Source organism: Choloepus didactylus, chromosome 10, assembly GCF_015220235.1.
Source record: "Choloepus didactylus isolate mChoDid1 chromosome 10, mChoDid1.pri, whole genome shotgun sequence".
NCBI lineage: Eukaryota > Metazoa > Chordata > Mammalia > Pilosa > Megalonychidae > Choloepus > Choloepus didactylus.
In genome coordinates this window covers 6,758,985-6,775,638 of record NC_051316.1, presented here as the reverse complement: position 1 = coordinate 6,775,638, position 16,654 = coordinate 6,758,985, and positions in this window count along the sequence as shown.

Genomic DNA, 16,654 nt, shown 5'->3' with positions numbered 1-16,654 from the left:
ACTTCTTCTTTTCCAATTTGGATGCCTTTTATTTCTTTGTCTTGCCGGATTGCCCTGGCTAGCACTTCCAGCACAATGTTGAACAACAGTGGTGACAGCGGGCATCCTTGTCTTGTTCCTGATCTTAGAGGGAAGGCTTTCAGTCTCTCACCATTGAGTACTATGCTGGCTGTGGGTTTTTCATATATGCTCTTTATCATGTTGAGGAAGTTTCCTTCAATTCCTACCTTTTGAAGTGTTTTTATCAAAAAGGGATGTTGGATTTTGTCAAATGCTTTTTCAGCATCTATTGAGATGATCAATTGATTTTTCCCTTTCGAGTTTTTAATGTGTTGTAATACATTGATTGTTTTTCTTATGTTGAACCATCCTTGCATGCCTGGAATGAACCCCACTTGGTCATGGTGTATGATTTTTTTAATGTGTCTTTGGATTCGATTTGCAAGTATTTTGTTGAGGATTTTTGCATCTATATTCATTAGGGAGATTGGCCGGTAGTTTTCCTTTTTTGTAGCATCTTTGCCTGGTTTTGGTATTAGATTGATGTTAGCTTCATAAAATGAGTTAGGTAGTGTTCCATTTTTTTCAATGTTTTGAAAGAGTTTGAGTAAGATTGGTGTCAGTTCTTTTGGAAAGTTTGGTAGAATTCCCCTGTGAAGCCATCTGGCCCTGGGCATTTATTTGTGGGAAGATTTTTGATGACTGATTGGATCTCTTTGCTTGTGATGGGTTGGTTGAGGTCTTCTATTTCTTCTCTGGTCAGTCTAGGTTGTTCATATGTTTCCAGGAAATTGTCCATTTCTTCTACATTATCCAGTTTGTTGCCATACAGTTGTTCATAATATCCTCTTATAATTTTTTTAATTTCTTCAGGATCTGCAGTTATGTCACCTTTTTCATTCATTATTTTGTTTAAATGGGTCTTCTCTCTTTTTGATTTTGTCAGTCTAGCTAGGGGCTTGTCAATCTTGTTGATCTTCTCAAAGAACCAACTTTTGGTGATATTTATCCTTTCTATTGTTTTTTTGTTCTCTATGTCATTTATTTCTGCTTTAATCCTTGTTATTTCTTTTCTTCTACTTGGTTTAGGATTGGTTTGCTGTTCATTTTCTAGCTTCTTCAGTTGATCCATTAGTTCTTTGATTTTGGCTCTTTCTTCCTTTTTAATATATGCGTTTAGTGCTATAAATTTCCCCCTTAGCACTGCTTTTGCTGCATCCCATAGGTTTTGGTATGTTGTGTTCTCATTTTCATTCGTCTCTATATATTTAGCAATTTCTCTTGCTATTTCTTCTTTAACCCACTGATTGTTTAGGAGTGTGTTGTTTAACCTCCAGGTATTTGTGAATTTTCTAAGTCTCTGATGGTTATTGACTTCTAATTATATTCCATTGTGGTCAGAGAATGTGCTTTGAATAATTTCAATCTTTTTAAATTTATTGAGGCTTGTTTTATGTCCCAGCATATGATCTATTCTGGAGAAAGTTCCGTGAGCACTAGAAAAGTATGTGTATCCTGGTGATTTGGGATGTAATGTCCTGTAGATGTCTGTTAAATCTAATTCATTTATCAGATTGTTTAGGTTTTCAATTTCCTTATTGGTCTTCTGTCTGGTTGATCTATCTATAGGAGAGAGTGATGTGTTGAAGTCTCCCACAATTATTGTGGAAACATCAATTGCTTCCTTTAGTTTTGCCAATGTTTCTCTCATGTATTTTGTGGCAGTTTGATTGGGTGCATAGACATTTACGATTGTTATTTCTTCTTGCTGAATTGCCCCTTTTATTAGTATGTAGTGGCCTTCTTTGTCTCTCAAAACATCCCTGCATTTGAAGTCTATTTTATCTGAGATTAATATTGCTACACCTGCTTTCTTTTGGCTGTAGCTTGCATGAAATATTTTTTTCCATCCTTTCACTTTCAGTTTCTTTGTGTCCCTGTGTCTAAGATGAGTCTCTTGTATGCAACATATTGATGGTTCATTTTTTTTGATCCATTCTGTGAATCTATATCTTTTAATTGGGGAGTTTAATCCATTTACATTCAACGTTAAAACCGTGAAGGCATTTCTTGAATCGGCCATCTTATCCTTTGGATTATGTTTGCCATATTTTTCCCTCTCTCTATTAATATCCTTTATTGTACCCATACCGAATCTCTTTAGTACTGAACTTTTCTCCAGGTCTCTCTGTCCTGTCTTTGTTTCTCTGTCTGTAGGGCTCCCTTTAGTATCTCCAGTAGGGCAGGTCTCTTGTTAGCAAATTCTCTCAGCATTTCTTTGTCTGTGAAAAATTTAAGCTCTCCCTCAAATTTGAAGGAGAGCTTTGCTGGATAAAGTATTCTTGGCTGGAAATTCCTCTCACTCAGAATTTTAAATATATCGTGCCACTGCCTTCTTGCCTCCATGGTGGCTGCTGAGTAGTCACTACTTAGTCTTATGCTGTTTCCTTTGTATGTGGTGAATTGCTTTTCTCTTGCTGCTTTCAGAACTTGCTCCTTCTCTTCTATGTTTGACAGTGTGATCAGTATATGTCTCGGAGTGGGTTTTTTTGGATTTATTCTATTTGGAGTTCGCTGAGCATTTATGATTTGTGTATTTATGTTGTTTAGAAGATTTGGGAAGTTTTCCCCAACAATTTCTTTGAATACTCTTCCTAGACCTTTACCCTTTTCTTCCCCTTCTGGGACACCAATGAGTCTTATATTTGGACGTTTCATATTATCTATCATATCCCTGAGGTCCATTTCGAGTTTTTCAATTTTTTTCCCCATTCTTTCTTTTATGCTTTCATTTTCCATTCTGTCATCTTCCAGGTCACTGATTCGTTGTTCAACTTCCTCTAGTCTTGTACTATGAGTGTCCAGAATCTTTTTAATTTGGTCAACAGTTTCTTTAATTTCCATAAGATCATCCATTTTTTTATTTAGTCTTGCAATGTCTTCTTTATGCTCTTCTAGGGTCTTCTTGATTTCCTTCATATCCCGTACTATGGTCTCATTGTTCATCTTTAGTTCTTTGAGTAGCTGCTCTAGGTGCTGTGTCTCTTCTGGTCTTTTGATTTGGGTGCTTGGGCTTGGGTTATCCATATCGTCTGGTTTTTTCATATGCTTTATAATTTTCTGTTGTTTTTGGCCTCGTGGCATTTGCTGAACTTGATAGGGTTCTTTTAGGGTTTGTAGACCAGTTGAAGTCCTTATCTCTAATTTATCAGATCTACAGCTTCGTGGATTACACTTTCTCTAACTAACCAGCAGGTGGCGTCCACGAGCCACCTGTTCTCCACAAGCCAGATCTCCCCTGCTTAGCCTTTTTGGTGAGTGGGGGAGTGAGTCTTGTGGGGCCCAATTGGTGTACCAAGCTTGCGTGTGTAGTTGGTGTTGCCTGCCCTGTATGTGGGGCGTGTTTCTGGGCAGTCGGGGAGGGGGGGTGGCCCTAACAATCAAATCTCCCTGATGATCCTAGAGTTTTAAAGCTGCTGCAATAGTCTAATCCTTCAGTTCAGTCCTGCCACAGTTTGTCTCTGCCACTGACCCACAAGTGTTTGGTATTGGCGTATGGCTCCTGAGACTTGCAAGTGGGCCCCTCTTCCAGGCTGTGCACCCCGGGTCCTCTGTTGAGGGATGACTGTGCTATGTCACAGGTGAGTGCCGTCCCCCCAGGGCAGTTCTGGGCTGCTGGGCTGTGTTGGGAGGCTCCCAGTCTGCTCAAATGATGGCTGAATGGGGCTCTGTTAATTCACACTGCTCCCCCTTCCCAGCTCTGGGACATTCAGCTGAGGTTGCAGGGAAGGCTAATGTCCACGCCCAGTTTTGTGTTGTGTGCCTGTTATTTGAAGCACTTCCGTCACACTGGGTTGTCTGGGGCAGCTCTGGGCTATGGGGCTGGCGATGGGCAGGAGTGTTTCCTGTCCACCAGGATGGTGGCTGTGAGCGGACACCCCCCTTTTCTTGGGAAGTTGTGTTGTTTAGTGAATTTTCTCAGCCACTGGATTATTGCCTTTTGTCTCAGAGCTCTCTTAGTTCTGCTCTTGACTTGACGTGCCCAAATTTCAATTCTTTGAAGCTTTCTGTATTGAGCTTCTTAGAGTAATTGTTTTAGAAAAAGCAAAAAGGATTTAAAAAAAAAAAAAAAAAAAAAAAAACGGCCCTCCTCAGAGATCTAATGGGTTATTGAAATGCTAATAGACAAAGCAACCAGGGCCATTAAGGAAAGGTGCACAGGGCAGAGAGATCAGCTTTGCTTCGGGATTTGCGTATGCGCCTCAAGGCCTGATCTCCACCCTTCCCCTTTCTGTGTTCACCAGAACTCCCAAAATCCTCTGCTTTTATTTTGGAGTTTTTCGTGTTGTTTTTTTTCTATGCCTGTCTCCTCTCTGCTGGGCTGGCTGCTCTCAGAGTCTCTGGTGTCTGGTCTCAGTCTATCTATGGTTGGAGTTTGAATCAGTAGAATGAGTTTCCGATAAGAGCAGCCACTGCAATTCTCCCTTCTCCTTCCCGGAGCTGACAGCCCCTCCTCCCCCGGGACTGAGCCTGGCAGGGAGGGGCGCGGGTCCCCTGGCCGCAAAAACTTACAGATTTCGCTGATCTCAGCAGTTCCACGTTTTCATGATTGTTGTATGAAGTATGCCCAAAGACAGATTGCTCTGTGCACCCTGAATCTCTTTTAGGTAATACTTGCAGGTCATATTTTTCTCATCCCATCACTTTCAACCTACTTTTATCTTTAAATTCAAGGTGAGTCTCTTGCAGACAGCATATACTTGAGTCTATTTTTTATGGCCAAATGATTTTTTTCTTTTTTCTTTTTTGCATTTTCTATTGTGAAATACAATACATATACTAGATAATGATAACTTTCAAAGTAAAATTAAACAGGAATTTAAAGAGCAAATTTCAAAGAATTGTATGGGCTACAGTTCTACAATTTCAGTTATTTCCTTCTAGCTGTTCTAATACACTAGAGACTAAAAATATATTTATATGATCCAGTATTCCTGGGCCTTTGTTAAATCCTATCTTGACTGTTGTTACTTCTCCCTCTCATTGGACCACTATTTCAATCTTCAGGGATATGTGGGCAATGACCACCCTGATTTTTTCATATTGTAAAGGGGTGTCAATAGTATGGGGAAGGGGATGCATCAGGTTGAGTTTTCTGAAGAGGCTGTTACCTCTGGAGGTGGGGACATATCTGGTATAGAAATACTCTGAAGGATTTAAATTTCTGAAAAATAAACCTAGTGAGTGAAATTTTAAAGATTCTCAGATAGGGACCTGGGTATTCATTAGAATTTTGGGGACTAATGTTGATTTGGGCTTGGCATACTGTGGTCATTTGAAATATTTAGCTGATGTTTGCACCATAGTAACCTCTAGGAACAAACTCTTGACTGTATTTTAAATATCTTAGCCACTGAACCCTTATTTTGTATACTTTCTTTCTCCCATTAGGGCAAGAAGGCATTGTCAATCTCTTGATGTCTGGTCAGTCTCCTTCCTGGGAGTCATATCCCACATTGCCAGGAAGATTCACTCCCCTGGGAGTCATGTCCCATGTAGCAGGGTGGGTAATGAATTTATTTCCAGAGTTGGACTTAGAGAAAGTCCACACATAAGCAACAAAAGAGGCTCTCTGGAAGTGACTGTTAGAAATAATTACAGGTAGAATTAGCCTTCACTTTACAGCCATAAGTTTCACAACAGTAAGCCTCAAGATCAAAGGCTTGACTTATTAATTAGGGGGTTCCTAATTGCACACAGAATATATTCTGCCCAAGATAAGCAATGTCTCACATTATCTTCACTTTGTTCTTCAATCATCACTCTCACTTTTAAAAATTATCATAACCCAAAACACCCCAAAGCTCTTATTACGCCTTAATTATTTATTCCTAGTATTAATGTGGTTCTAGTAAGTTATTCCTATTAAATATAGTAGATGGTATGCCATGGCTAGTTTTCCCCAGATACCACTATGTTGTTAACTCTGTACCAGTGTCATACCTTATAAGTACATCATGCAATCACTTATTTATATTTGTAGTGCTTATCTGTGGGATACATGGCATTAAACCACCCCTTTCACTCATGTTCACCTTCAATGCAGCACGGATACTTTTAATCCCATTAATGAGATTTCATCACCCCTGTCCTTTCCTATTCCTTTAAGTTCAACCTCATTAACAGATCTATATATATTAGCTAATCATTCCTCTTTTCTAGCTTCTGTCTATATCTTGGTCCTCTATATTCTACATTTTAAGATACTGATTTTACATTATATAAAAAGTTCATATCAGTGATAATATGCAATGTCTCTCTCTTTGTGTCAGCATTATGTTGTCAGGCTTCATTCATTTTGTCACATATTTCATGACTTAATTCCTTCTTACTTCTGCATAATATTCTATCATATGTATACACCTTTTATTTATCCACCTCCCTGTTGAAGGAACTTGGATTGTTTCCATCTTTTGTCAATTGTGAAAAGGCCACTGAAACATCAGTGTGAAAATGTCTGTGTCACTTCTTTCAGATCTTCTAGGCATATACAGAGTAGTGGAATTGAAGGATCATAGGGTAATGTAACATTTAGTTTTCTGAGGAACTACCAAACTGTCTTCCACAGCATCTGTAAAATTATACGTTCCCACCAGAAGTGGATAAGAGTTCCAACTTCTCCACATCCTTTCCATCATTTGTAGTTTCCTGTTTAATGACAGCCATGCTTATACATGTGAGATGCCACCTCAGTGTGGTTTTGAATTGTATTTCCCTAATTGTTATTAAGATGAATATTTTTTCATGTGAATTTTAGCCATTTGTGTTTCCTCTTTGGAAAAATGTTTTTATTTCACTGTTCCTTTCATAATTGTGATGTTTGTACATTTGTTGTTGAGTTGTAGGATTTTTTTTATGTATGCTGGATATCAGTCTCTTATCAGATATATGGTTATCAAAACTTTTCTCTTATTGAGTTGTCTGCCTCATTGCCTTTTTGACAAAATCCTTTGAGCACACAAGCTTTGGATTTTGAGAAGCTCCTATTTATTTTTTCTCTTGTGTTTCTTGTTCTTTGGGTTTAAAGTCTAGTTACCTACCTCTTATAATAATTGTATTGAGGATGTTTCCCTATATTATCTTCTAGGGGTTTTATTGTACTGGCTCTTATATTTAGGTCTTTGATCCAACTTGAATCAATTGTTGCACAGGGTGTGAGGTAGGGGTTATCTTTCATTCTTTTGGATATGTATAACAGCTTCTCCCAGCCTCATTTGTGGAAAAGACCACTCTTTCCCCATTCAATGGATTTTGGAGCCTTGTCAAAAATCAGTTGACCATAAACCTGGGTATCTATTTTTTAATTCAAGATTTTATTCCACTATCAATATGTTTATTTTTGTGCCAGTTCCATGCTCTTTTTTTACATTTATGTATGTTTTTCTTCCCTTTTTAATTTTTATTGGGATTGTTCAGATACCATACAATTATCCAAAGATCCAAAGTGGACAATCAGTTGTCCCTGGTACCCTCATACAGCTGTGCCTCCATCACTGCACACAATTTTTGTTCAATTTTTAGAGCATTTTCATTACTCCAGACAAGAAATAAAGTGAAAGATGAAAAAAGAGAAAAAAGAAAAGGAAACTAGAATGCTCCCATATTCTTAACCAACCCCCCTCAATTGTTGATCTGTAGTGTTGGTATAGTACATTTGTTACTGTTCATGAAAGAATGTTGAAATACTACTAACTGTAGTATATAGTTTGCAATAGGTATATATTTCTTCCCTATATGCTCCTCTATTATTAACTTCTAGTTGTATTCTTATACATTTGTTCTGGTTCATGGAAGAGATTTCTAATAGTTGTACAGTTAATCATGGACATTGTCCACCATATTTATACATTCCCAACTTTTGACCTTCAACTTTCCTTCTGGTGACATATATGACTCTGAGCTTCCCCTTCCACCTCATTCATGCACCATTAAGCACTGTTAGTTATTCTCACATCTTGCTACCGACACTTCTGTTCATTTCCATATATTTAAGTTCATCCTAGTTGAACATTCTGCTCATACTAAGCAACTGCTCCCCATTCTTAAGCCTCATCCTATACCTTGGTTCCTTATATTCCATGTCTGTGAGTTTACATATTATAATTAGTTCTTATCAGTGAGATCCTGCAATATTTGTCCTTATGTGTCTAGCTTATTTCACTGAGTATATTGCCCTTGAGGTTTTGTCATCAACTCATTTTTTTAAGTTGGTTTTGTTCACACACCATACATTCCATCCTAAGTAAACCATCGATGGTTCTCTGTATGGCCACATATTTATGTGTTCACCACCTTCACCACTATCTATATAAGGACATCTGCATTTCTTCCACAAGGCAGGAAGGAAAGTCAAAGAAGTTAGGCAAAGGAAAGAGGAAAAAATGATAGCTAGGAAGCAGCAAAAGAAAAATAACCTTAAATCAAAGTAAAGATTCAGACAACATCACCAATGTCAAATGTCTAACATGCCTCCCCGATCCCCACATCTTATCTGCATTTACCTTGGTATATTGCCTTTGTTACATTAAGAGAAGCATAATACATGATTCTGTTAGTTGTAGTCTCTAGTTAATGTTGATTGCATTCCTCCCCCAATGCCTCCCCATTTTTAAAACCTTACAAAGTTGACATTTGCTTGTTCTTCCTTGTAAAAGAACATATTTGTACATTTTATCACAATTGTTGAACACTCTAGGTTTCACCAAGTTACACAGTCCCAGTCTTTATCTTTTCCCCTTTCTTCTGGTGTCTCACATGCTCCCAACTTTCCTCTCTCAACCATATTCATAGTTACCTTTGTTCAGTGTACTTACATTGCTGTGCTACCGTCTCCCAAAATTGTGTTCCAAACCACGCACTCCTGTCTTCTCCTATCACTCTGTAGTGCCCTCTTTAGTATTTCCCGTAGAGCAGGTGTCTTGTTCACAAAGTCTCTCATTGTCTGTTTGTCAGAAAATATTTTGAGCTCTCCCTCATATTTGAAGGACACCTTTGCTGGATATAGGATTCTTGGTTGGTGGTTTTTCTCTTTCAGTGTCTTAAATATATCACAACATTTCCTTCTTACCTTCATGGTTTCTGCTGAGAGATCTGCACATAGTCTTATTAAGCTTCCTTTGTATGTGATGGATTGCTTTTTCCTTGCTGCTTTCAGGATTCTCTCTTTGTCTCCGACATTTGATAATCTGATTATTAAGTGTCTTGGCATAGGCATATTCAGACCTATTCTGCTTTGAGTATGCTGTGCTTCTTGGATCTGTAACATTCTGTCTTTCATAAGAGATGGGAAATTTTCATTATTTGCGGTCGCAGTTGATTCGTCGGGGGGGGGTGGCGGCCGGTTGCTAAATCCTAGGCTCTCAGGATTGCTTGGAGGGTACCGGCGGCGGGGGCTCTTTCCCGGAGGCGAGGGCAAGGCGGGGGACTTGGCCAGGTCCCCGGCGGGGTGGCGTGCAAAGTATGGAGGGCGGCGAGAAAGGAACAGGTGGGACACGGTTCTTTTAGGGTGAAGAAGCCAAGAGAGAGAGAGCACTTTATTAGGGGAGAGTACAAGCTTATATCGGGCATTTAGAGGGCGGGGTAGCTGTAGAGGTTAAAGGCTTGGATTGGTTCTGAGAGGGCGCGGAGGTTGATTGAAAAGGGGCGAGAGTTGCTCCGGTAACGGTGTCTGGCAACAATGTATGCGCACTGGTGGTAATGGGAGTTGCACTGGCAACGGGGAGTGTCCGGGCAAGATAAGGGGGTGGGGAAAAGGCGGTTCCCTCCGGCAAGCCTCCCCTAACAGTGTTATTTTGGGTGAGGAAATGGGGCCTGCCTCCGGCCTCACTTTCCCAGGCCCGGGGGGCTACGGAGGGTGCTGTCGCCCGTGCCCACCACCTTCCCCAGGGGCTGATCAGGTCCCCCAGCCCAGGCCTGCCAAGTTGAAGCACGTAATCAGTGTCCCGCATTTCCCCCTTCTTTTCTAATTAAAGGAAGAAGCTTACCGGAGAGGCCCGCTAAGGGATGAGGGAAGGGGGAGGCCGGGGAGGGGAAAAAGGGGTTGACGGTGGCTTAGTGAGGCTGGAGCTCGGCGTTGGTGTGGCGCCCGGGCGCTCGACAGGGGCCTTGCTGCTTGCGGGATGGACGAGGGTGGGGGGTTTAAAGTTGGAGGTTCAGAGAAGCTGGAGCTCGAGGTTGGTGCGATGTTCAGGCGATCGAGAAGGGCCTCACGGTCGGCGGGTTGACTGGTGGTGGTGAGGTCGCGGAGGGTTGGTTGTCATCTCAGAGTCGGGAGCGTCAGAGGTGGCGAGTTGCTGGTACTGGACTTGCACGAACGAGGAGAAAATAGCATCCGTTTGTTTTCTTACAAGCTGGACAATTATTTCGAGCGCAGGTTTCTTCGACTCTGGAGACAAAGGTGGCGAAAGGCTTACTCGGCTCCTGGAAGAGCTTGGTGAATTTATTAGGCCGACAGGCAGAGCAGTTGGCAAACGCTTGTAAGGCGATTCCCCAAAGGATAGGCCAAAAGGTGGCAGGTGCATTAATATAGGCAGATGCATTTATAAACGCTCCCGTGCCTAAATAGGTTTCGGGGTGATGATAGACTCCAGTGGCTGCGTTTTGCTCACTTTGCTTAGCTGCTTCCGCCTGGAAGTGAGCACGCCAATTAACAAACTGGCTGGGGTTAAGAATGGAACGGGCAAGCGAGGCCCAGTCTTGGGGGATGCAAAAGTCCATGCCGAGATCCTGCAGTATTTGGGAAGCGTATGGGCTACCTAACCCGTCCTCTTTGACGGCCCTGTGAAGCTGCTTGATAGTATTAGAGTCAATGGGATACCAGTTATACGGTTTCTGTGGTGTGGGGGTAAGGTTAAGAGGAAAGCAGCGAAAAGCACGAGAGAAAGGAGGACGCGCTTGCAGAGGGCTTGGTGCGGGAGTGGGGGTAGGGGGAGCGTTGCCTCAAGGGTTGCCTTGAGGTGTAGAAGGCAGCCAGGGGTTGTTAGTCGGCAGGGTGGGGGGAGCGGCGGCAGCTGCCGGTAGCGGCTCCGAGGGGGAGCTTGACGGAGGGGGAGGCGGAAGTGGGAGGCCCCAAGCGTCGCAAGACGGCGGCGCGGTGGGAGTGGCTAAGGCATACGATGGTGGACTAGCTCCGCCCTGTGAAAGGGCGGGGTAAAGCGCTTGCGGTTTCCGGCCCAGCTTAGGGCTGACGTCATCGCCGGAGCACTTCCTCCCCTCGATGGAAGAAGAAGGAGGAGGAGGAAGTTTGCCATCTTGGCGAGGCTCAGTGTTATTTTGTTTTTTGGGAGTCACTTCGAGCGCGTTGTTAATCTGCTCGACTAAGGACTCTGTGTCCGAATCGTGGTCTACATTAGTATCGCTGTCTGAATCTGTTGACTGAGTTGATAGGGCCTCCTTGGATTTAATGGGGCCTCGATCAGGGGGGAGGGAGCCTTGAAGGCAGGAGCGGACGGTTATTAAGGTGGGGAGCAAGCCGGGAGGGAAGCGCTTGCTCTCATGTTCCATGGCGTTGGTGACCCGATCAATAAGGCGATCATAAGTAACAGGGTCCCAAAGATGGCAAGTGGTGAGCCATGGGTTAAAGGGCAGCAGGAGGTCCCAGTATACTTGCAGCTGCCGGACAGACACCTTACAGCGATGTGTGTTTAGGAGACCAGCCAGAGCACGAACTTGGGGTGCTTGGCGTGCAGATAGACGATTACCCATAGCGGAGTGAGAAAAGAAAAAGGGGGGTTGATTATTGAGTAAAGAAAATGAGGTAAACCATGGTCGTGAGGCCGAAGGAGACGGCGAGAATAGAAGGCAGGAGCCTCTAGTAGCGAGAGCAGTTTGGGGGAGGCGGTCGCAAAGAGGCACACCGCGTGAAACAAAGAAACAAAGACACAAAGGACCACAGCAAAGTAATGGAGGGGAAGAGGGAAAGCTACTGAAGGAAGAGTGTTAGGAGGAATGGGGGGACATAGGAAGAGAAGACGAAAGGTAGTCGGGGGTAAGAGTTAGGTTAACGCGGGAAAGGAAGAGCGGCCCGGGCGCGGAGCGGCGTGGGAGAGGCGGCTCCGGACGTGGAGCGGCGAGGGAGAGGCGGCTCCGCAGGGCGGCGAGGGAGAGGCGGCCCTTACTTTGCAGGTGAGGAGAAGCGGAGCTGGAGAGGCGTCCGGGTGAGCGGGTGGTTTTACTGGACCGCTGCATGGAGAGGACTTTTAATTCCAGGGGCCCCACGTTGGGCGCCAGTTGCGGTCACAGTTGATTCGTCGGGGGGGGTGGCGGCCGGTTGCTAAATCCTAGGCTCTCAGGATTGCTTGGAGGGTATCGGCGGCGGGGGCTCTTTCCCGGAGGCGAGGGCGAGGCGGGGGACTTGGCCAGGTCCCCGGCGGGGTGGCGTGCAAAGTATGGAGGGCGGCGAGAAAGGAACAGGTGGGACACGGTTCTTTTAGGGTGAAGAAGCCAAGAGAGAGAGAGCGCTTTATTAGGGGAGAGTACAAGCTTATATCGGGCGTTTAGAGGGCGGGGTAGCTGTAGAGGTTAAAGGCTTGGATTGGTTCTGAGAGGGTGCGGAGGTTGATTGAAAAGGGGCGAGAGTTGCTCCGGTAACGGTGTCTGGCAACAATGTATGCGCACTGGTGGTAATGGGAGTTGCACTGGCAACGGGGAGTGTCCAGGCAAGATAAGGGGGTGGGGAAAAGGCGGTTCCCTACGGCAAGCCTCCCCTAACAGTGTTATTTTGGGTGAGGAAATGGGGCCTGCCTCCGGCCTCACTTTCCCAGGCCCGGGGGGCTGCGGAGGGCGCTGTCGCCCGTGCCCACCACCCTCCCCAGGGGCTGATCAGGTCCCCCAGCCCAGGCCCGCCAAGTTGAAGCACGTAATCAGTGTCCCGCAATTATTTCCTCTATTGTTGCTACTGCCCCTTTTCTCTTCTCTTCTCCTTCTGGGACACCAGTGATATGTACAATCTTGTACTTCATTTCATCCTTAATTTCCCAGAGATGTTGCTCATATTTTTTTCATTCATTTCTCCATCTGCTGCTTTGCGTGTAGGCTTTCAGGAGTTTTGTTCTCCAGTTCTTGAGTGTTTTCTTCTGCATCTTGAGATATGCTGTTTTATGTTTCCATTGTGTCTTTCATCTCTTGTTTTGTGCCTTTCATTTCCATAGATTCTACTAGTAGTATTTTTTGTACTTTTGATTTCTGCCTTATGTATGCCCAGTGTTTTCTTTACAGCATCTATCTCTTTTTTGAAATCTTCTCTAAACTTTTTGTATTGATTTAGCATTAGTTGTTTAAACTCCTGTGTCTCAGTTAAAGTGTACATTTGTTCCTTTGGGCCATAACTTCATTTTTCTTAATGTAGGTTGTAGTTTTCTGTTTTCTAGGCATCTGACCTCCTAGGCCACCCCAATCAGGTTTTCCCAGATGAGAACAGGCTCAGGTCACAGAAGGAGGAAATATTCAGTATCTGGTTTCCTTGATGGCTTTTCTTAGAGGATTGATACATGTGTGCTTTTTCTGCCTGGCAGGTGCAACTGTCAGCCTGTCACTGGCTGGTGTAAGGGGGTGTGGTGCATGGATCTCCCCTAGGCTTTGGGGTCTGGTTCCAGAAAGGCAGGCAGTAGAGCTGAGCCCCTCCCTTTCCCCTTGGGAAGCTATGCCCCCTCCAAAGAGGTAATCTGCATATCAATAAGTTCTTTGTTTCTCTGACTCTGCTGATTAAAATGTTTTGATTTTAAAATGGCTGAGGCTGTCCTTACTGCAAAGCACTGTGGGCTGAAAACAGCTGAGACTTTCTCCACAGAGAGAGAAAGGGACAGAAAGCTCCCAGTTTCACCTGTCAGCCAGAGATAGCTCCTGATCTTCTGGGCTCCCATCCTGGGACAGATATGTCCCCCAACTCTCCCAAGATCAGTTGTCACAAAAAGCCTTTTTTTTTTTTGAGGATTCATTATCTGTATTGAGCAGTTGGCGCTGTGCTGAGAGAGTGCTGCTGTATAGCACCACAAGGCTTCCATGAGGGAGGGGCTCTCAGTTCTCAGCTCAAAGTGCCAGGCCACAGTTTTTACTTACAGATTTTATGCTGCAATCATGGGCATTCCTCCCAATTCAGGTTGGTGGATGAAGAGTGTACAGTCACTTTTGTTTTCCCACAGTTATTCCTGGTTATTTAATAGTTTTTTGGTCATTTATGAATTGTTCCAGAGGGGGACTAACAGTCTACCACTCCTCTCTATGCCACCATCTTAGCTACTCCTCCATGCTCTTTTTAATACTGTGGGTTTCAAGTCAGGAAATATAAGTCCTCCCACTTCATTCTTCATTTTTAGAATGTATTTTTGCAATTCAAGTTCCCTCTCTCTTCCAAATAAATTTGATAACTAGTTTTCCAAGTCTGCAAAGTAGATTGTTTGAATTTTTATTGGATTGCATTGAATCAGTAAATCAATTTGGGTGGAACTGACATCTTAATGATGTTTAGCCTTCTTATACATGAACATGGGATATATTCCCACCTATGTAGACCCTCTTTAATCTCTTTTAATAAAGTTTTGTAATTTTCTGTGTAGAGGCTTTTTACATCCTTGGTTAACTTTCTTCCTAGGTACTTAATTCTTCTGTGAATGGAAGTTTTTTTTATTGATTGTCTATTCAGTTAGATCATTACTAGCATAAAGGAACATTACTGACTTTTGTACATTATTCTTGTATCCCTCACATTTTGCTGAATTTATGAGCTCAAGCATCTCTGTTGTCAATTTCTCAGAATTCTCCAAATATACATTCATATCATCTAAAATTAATGACAGTTTTTCTTCCTCTTCTCCAATTGGATGCATTTATTTCTTTTACTTGCTGGATAGTTCTGGCTGGAATATCTAGCACAATGTTGAATAGTAGTGGTGACACTGCACATCCCTACCTCATCCCCAATCTTAAGGGAAGGATTTTATTCTCTCACCATTGAGGAACATGTGGCCTTTGGGTTTTCCATATATGCCTTTTATCATGTTGAAGAAGTTTCCTTCAATTCTGACATTTTGAATTGTTTTTTTAATTCAAAAAGGGATGCTGAATTTTGTCAAATGCTTTTGCAGCATCTATCAACTTATCATTTGTTTTCTCCCTTTCAGTTTGTTTATGAGTTTCATTTCTTTGACTGATTTTCTTATGTTGAACCACCTTTGTGTAACTGGAATGAGCCCCACTTGGTTGGGGTGTATAATTCCTTTAATGTGCCTTTGGATTCATCTTGCAATATTTTGTTGAGAATTTTTACACCTATATTCATTAGGGAGCTTGGCCACTTTTCTTTTCTTGTAGTATCTTTATCTGGTTTTGGTCATAGAGTGATGTTAGCTTTATAAAATTAAGTAGGTACCAATCTTTCTTCAATATTTTGAAAGAATTTGAGCATGAATAGTGCCAGTTCTTTTTTTGTGTGTTTTGTAAAATTCCCCTGTAAACACATCTGCCCCTTAGTTTATATTTGTAAAAAGAAGCTTGATGATTAATTGAATCTCTTGTGATTTGTTTATTGAGGTCTCCTATTTCTTCTCAGGTCAGTCTAGGTTTGTTTCCAGGAAATTGTCCATTTCTTCTATGTTGCCTATATTGTGGGCATAGTTGTTCATAGTATCCCCTTATGACTTTTAAAAATTTCTTTGTGATCCATAATAATGACTGTTCTCTCATTTCTGATTTTGTTTATTTGGATATTCTTTTGTCTTTGACAGTCTAGTAAGGGTTTGTCAGTCTTATTGATCTCAAAGAACCAACTTTTGGTTTTATTTATTCCCTCTATTGTTTTTTTTTTCTCCAGATCACTTATTTATGCTTATATCTTTGTTATTTCTTTTCTTCTACTTGTGTTAGTGTTAAATTGCTCTTCATTCCCTAGTTTATTCTTTTGTTTAGTTAGGCCTTTGGTTTTAGCTCCAACTTCCTTTTTTATGTATGCATTTGGAGTTATAAATATCCCACTCAGCACCTCCTTCACTTCATCCCATAGGTTTCATATGTTGTGTTCTCATTTGCATTTTTCCAGTTATTTAATGATTTATTTTACAATTTCTTTTTTTACCTGCTGATTAGGAGTGTGTTGTTTAACCCCCAATATATAGTTTTACTTTCAATTTTCTTGAGGTATAATTACATACCATATAGTCATCCAAGTGTACAATTAATTGTTCACAGCATCATCATATATTTGAGTATTCATCACCAGCATCAATTTTTTTAACATTTTCATTACTCCACAAAATAGTAAAAATAAAAATAAAAATAAAAATAAAAGTAAAAGAAATCCAAAACAACCCATGCCCCACCATTCTCCCCTTTTATTCATTTACTTTTGTTTCGCATTTTTCTACTCATCTGTCCATATATTGTATAAAGGGAATGTGAGCCACAAGGCTTTCTACAATCTCACAATCATACTATATAAGCTATAAAGTTATACAATTTTCTTGAAGAAACAAGGCTACTGGGTGGTAGTTCAACAGTTTCAGGTATTTCCCTCTAGCTATTCTAATACACTAAAAACTATAAAGGCATATCTTTATAATGCATAAGAATAATCCCCAGTATGACCTCTTGACCCCATTTGATA